Raw genomic sequence first — 5,494 nt, 5'->3', positions numbered from 1 at the left:
TTAATTTATAATTATTTGATTTTTAAGCACTTACCTTTTTTTAAGCCAATTAAATAAAGCTCATTTACAAATTAACCTCAAAAATATTACCCAGAGACAAAGACATACCAAGACATAATTAGGCAGACACAATGCAAGATCTAGCTTCATTTTCTAAGCTTAGTCATGAATTAGATATTACAATATAAAATCTACTAGTTTATAAAAAACAGTTGGAATAAATAAAAAATTTAAAGGCTTTTCCCCATTTTCCCTCAGTCTCAGGTGTTAGAGATGGTTTACATAAATGTTCCTGAGAGCCCTGGTCCCAAGGCACAGGGAAAGAGAATCAAGTTCTAACAAAATGGCGGCAGGTCTAAACCAAATGGTGGCCAGACAAAACAAAATGGCCATCAAAAATTACAACACAGAACACAGAGTTAAAACACACATATAGACCTGGCAGTCCTGATCAGACACTCCCTTAAATACAAGAATACAGTCTCTCAGAAAACCTCCTATAAAGACACAGAACTTCAGATCCAAGTACTAACAGTGTAAATGAAAATATCTCAGGTCCTCAAACATTTCAAAGGGAGGAAAGGAAGCCAGGTTGAAAGAAGAAGGGGGAGGAGAAGGGAGAGGGGGGCAAAAGGGGTAGCCTTACAGACGTCTCCTACCACCTGCAGATACCCAGGCATTATGGGACTTTACCCTGGGCCTCCAGAGAAGGGAGGACTGGAACTCAGCCCTACCAGAAATCAGACCAATACAGAATCAGAATTCAGTTCTCTGCCAAGAGGAGGTGATCAGTCTCCAATCCTCAGCTCAGGCTGAGGCCCTTTGACCAGATTCCTGCATCCAGGACCGGGGGACTAGAGAAAAAGGGGAAGGATAGGAATGGTTAAGGAGAGGAAAGAGAGAGGGAAGGGGAGAGAGGTCAATAAAGTCTCTCGTTCCTTACCAGTCAGGGCACTCTGGCCAGTTGTCCATGTCAGGAGAGACCAGGAACAAAAAGGTCCCAGTTGCGGCCGCTGGGTCTGGTCCATTGGCAGGTACTCCACTGAGTACCCCGAGTGGTCAGGATGTCAGTTGCAGGGAAGAAGAGTCCCACCAGAGTCGCCGTTTGTTGCAGGAAGGGAGACCCCTTCCAGGGCCCGAAACTGGGCTCTTGTCTAACACTCAGAAATGAATTGTTTCAATCAGTGTGCTTCCCCTAACAGATTCATCATGTGTCAGAATCAAGGGCCATTCACTTAAAGATGAAATATCTAGACCCTCTGCTTTTACGATGAACCAATTGTGGCGTAAAAAGTTAGTTGACTTTTCCACAGTCTCACAGTTTGTTAGGGACAGTTACTGTGAGAAAAGGTGATTTCTTCCTTAAGTCAGTAAATTTCACCCCTACTATGTTAGCTTCCATTTATAGCCCAGAGGCTTATTCTCCTTCTGTGAAATCCAAATAATAGTATCTACCACCCTTTCTACCTCACACCTTGTTGTGAGAAGGGAAGGAGATAATAGGTGTGTAATAATAGTGGCTGTATAAGGTGGTATTATGATGATACTGATTTTAATGACTTAATCTGTAGGTTTCTCTGGAGTTTTTTTCCCTTCTTAAGTGATTTGCATTTTTAAATTTAAATCTGTGGTGAAATGTGCTTACTTTGTTAAAGATTCACACCAAATTGTAGGCTGCATCCCACAGAAGAAAGAGCCTGAGTTCTGGCATGCCTGAGATCAAGATGGTAATCTTTATTTCCTTATTCAAGGGATACATGATAATGTATCCTTTTAACTTCTTTAATTTTAGTTTTCTCACCTGTTAAAGGCTACACATTCCTATCTTTTATTGTTATGAAAATTGATACAAAAAGCCTAAATATCACTGATAATTTTAATTTTTTTTTTCCTGTTTGGTTTTTCTCCTTATTCCTCAGATTTTGAGCTTCTTGATGGCACACACAATTTATTTATCCTTGTATTCCTATGGTTTTGCACTCAGGAGCTACACAGTATGTTTGTTAAATGAATTATTTACCAAGGTGAACAACACAGAGTGGGTCTGAGGGTAGCAGCATTTTGTAAGTCAGTGTTTTTCCAATTCTAAACAGCACAACACTGAGTTTTGTAGAGGTACTTCAGGAGCTGCTAAAATTAGTAATGAGGGCATAACTGAGAGTGAACTGCTCGCCTTTATCTTGCTTTAATCAGAACAGAAATATTTGTTTCTTATTAATATATTGGGCTGCGATATAAGATTGTTTTCAGAGGAAAAGGTTCTCAGCTAAAGGAAAATTGAAGCAAGGCTTTAGAGTCTTAAAAATCACATCTCCTAATACTTCTTTTACCATTAGGCATCTTAGGCAAGTTAACCTTTCTTCGTCACAATTTCCTCATTTATCATAGGACTTACAGCATTTCAGGCTGGTTATAGATGGGCAGGAAGATATCATATGCATAACAGTTATTTCCCAATGTATTCAGCCAAGAATACCAAAGTAAGGAATTCCCCTGCATCCCAGTGATTATGATTCCATGAGCTCACTGCCTGGGTCCAGGTTCAATCCTTAGTGGGAGAATTAAGATTGCACGAGCCACACGGTGCAGCCAAAACCAAAACAAACCAAACCAAAGTGGTTCTACCCGGTTCCAGGTGGCCGCTTGCATCAGGAGCAGGTGCATGCAGGCACTGCGTACCATGGCTTGGCTTCTCTCTTCTTTGGTTTCCCTATGAACCACACCACTGCCAAGGACACTGTTGCTGGGTTGAAAACCACAGTTTTCCAAAACTCAAACTGGTCACTCTAGAAGAATTTATACTCGTGGCCTGGGTACTTCTATGTGGGAAAATGCTTTTAAACATCAGGCTCTCCCAGTTCTAGAACCAAATTAGCACAAGCAAGAAAACCTCCTGTAGGCAGAATGGGGAGGAAATGGCAAAGTCCCTGAATAGTATGTCTGCCTCCAGCTTCAGTGTTCACATCTCCCTGGAAGTTTACTTGGAAAATTAAATAAAGTAGGGGTAAAACTGTAGTATTTAGTAATGTGTAAATGGTTGGGCTTGGGAACCTATAGATCAGAACAGATGCTGGCCATAAACTACCAGCAAGCTTTGCCAAGGCTTGCCAGCTGAATGACAGACCTAAAATGAAGCAATATTAAAATGTCTTCATATCTGACACAAAGATGGTTCTTGACTAATGTTCATCTCCTATCCTGCTTCCCTTGTCTCTTGAACAAAATCCAGTAAAAATTAAACAAAATGGTAAATCCAAGAAGACATCCCCAAATAATCCAAGAAGTCTAGCTTATTATCTTAGTAGTACAATATATGAATAAGGGGATAATTTCTAACACTGAAATTCACTCTGTGGTCTACAGTAAAATAGGTATATTGAAAAATTAATTGTAAACTATTCCCTGAATCAGAACCCACATGTTAAATAATAGTATAGTATATCTTAGTTATATACAGTAGGGCCATCGTCTGTCTTCTGAGTTTATCAGTTTCCTTGCTAGGAAGAGTTAATTCATTTAATTTAGTTATATTCTGTCAGTTGCTTTAAGGCAATGTTTCCCAGGGTTGGCAGTAGAAATGGGGAACACCTTCCTCATTTTGAACTTGAACCTTTTTCTCCACTCCCTCAAGTCCTTCCAAGATTTTGGTGCCTTTCTTCCTACTAAGAATTTGCCAGAATGAGCCTTTGGAAGTGTGCATACAATACACTAGGTAACTTGGCTCAGGAAAAAGTAAAACTAACCGTTGCAGGGTAGAGGTAAGGGGGTGGAGATGTCTTATTGTTGTTAGAGCAAAAGAGAAAAGAAAGAAGACATCTATGGAGCAGACGAACTGTATCAACTCAACAGCAGAGAAGACAGGGTCGAGAGGGCATGGACCAGAAGTAGAGAAGAGATGGAAGGACAAGTAATTGACCAACTTCACCATTCAGTCAGGCTTCTCTCTAGTCTCCCCATCAGGTCAAACATTTGCTTAGCATTGGGAATCTTATAGCAGCTTTTCTCTTTATGGGGCTGCTAAAAAGACTAAACATAAATTTAAGTGGTGGAGGTGCTCAGTCACGTCCAACTCTGCAACCTCATGGATTGTAGCCCACCAGGCTTCTCTGTCTATGGAATTTTTCAGGCAAAAACACAGGAGTAGGTTGCCATTTCCTACTCCAGGGGATCTTGCCAACCCAGGGAGCAAACCCGTGTCTCTGCATCTCCTGCACTGGCAAGTAGATTCTTCACTGCTGTGCCACTTCGGAAGCCCAAATCTAAGGTTATCATACATAAAGGCATATGTTGCCTCTATTGACTTTTCCTGCTCTTTTACTTTCCAATCCTTATTTTCTCTTTGCCTTACCATTCTTAGTTACTTTTTATTTTAATGGAGGTATGAAAGTGAAAAGTGAAAGTAACTCAGTTGTGTCTGACTCTTTGAGATCCCATGGTCTGTAGAGTCCATGGAATTCTCTCGGCCAGAATTCTGGGGTGGGTAGCCTTTCCTTTCTCCAGGGGATCTTCCCAACACAGGGATTGGACCCAGGTCTCCTGCATTTCAGGTGGTTCTTTACCAGCTGAGCCACAAGGGAAGCCCTAATGGAGGTATAGTTGATGTAAATATTATATATGTTTCATGTGTATAACACACTGATTCACAATTTTTAAAGGTTATATTCCATGTGTAGTTATAAAATATTTTTTTATATTCTGTGTTGTACAATGTATCCTCATGGCTTATTTATACATAGTAGTTTGTATCTCTTTATCCCTTACCCCTATCTTGTCTCTCCCTTCTTCCCTCTCCTCATTGGTAACTACTAGTTTGTTCTTTATGTGTGAGTCTTTTTCTTTTTTGTTATATTGAGTTAATATAAGTGACTAACTTGTTTTATTTTTTAGATTGCACATATATATGGTATCATACGGTATTTGTCTTTCTCTGTCTGACTGGTTTCACTTTAGCATAATAACCTCTAAGTCCATCCATACTGTTACAAACGGCAAAATTTTATTCTTTTTTATGCCTGAAGAGTATTCTATTGTATATATGTACCATATCTTCTTTATCAATTCAGCTGTTGATGGACACTTAGGTTGCTTCCATATCATGGCCTTAGTTATAGTTGTTAATGCCTATAAGTCTTTGTAAATTATTTTTGGACTGTGAAGGGTTATAAGTCAACAAATATGAATTAGGATTCTTATAAGACAATCTTTAATTGTATTTAAGTCTTATAAAGTATAAGTTTAACCAGATTATCTTCTTATGGATTTAAGGAAAAACAAACCATTTATACTAATAACAAAAAAAAAGAATGGAAATCGTAAGCTATGAACATAACTAAGAGCAAGTGGACTCTTCAAATTGCTAACAAAATAAACCAAAGTACCAACAAGAACACTGACATACATATCATAATACATTTCTATGTAGTCAATATAAAGCTGTATAGTTCAAAATATACTTCTGAAATTCTTTGTTTTAATATAATTCATGTGGAAAAGA

Source organism: Bos indicus, chromosome 3 (assembly GCF_029378745.1).
Source record: "Bos indicus isolate NIAB-ARS_2022 breed Sahiwal x Tharparkar chromosome 3, NIAB-ARS_B.indTharparkar_mat_pri_1.0, whole genome shotgun sequence".
NCBI lineage: Eukaryota > Metazoa > Chordata > Mammalia > Artiodactyla > Bovidae > Bos > Bos indicus.
The sequence above is the reverse complement of the archived record's forward strand: the minus strand, read 5'-3'. Positions refer to the sequence as shown.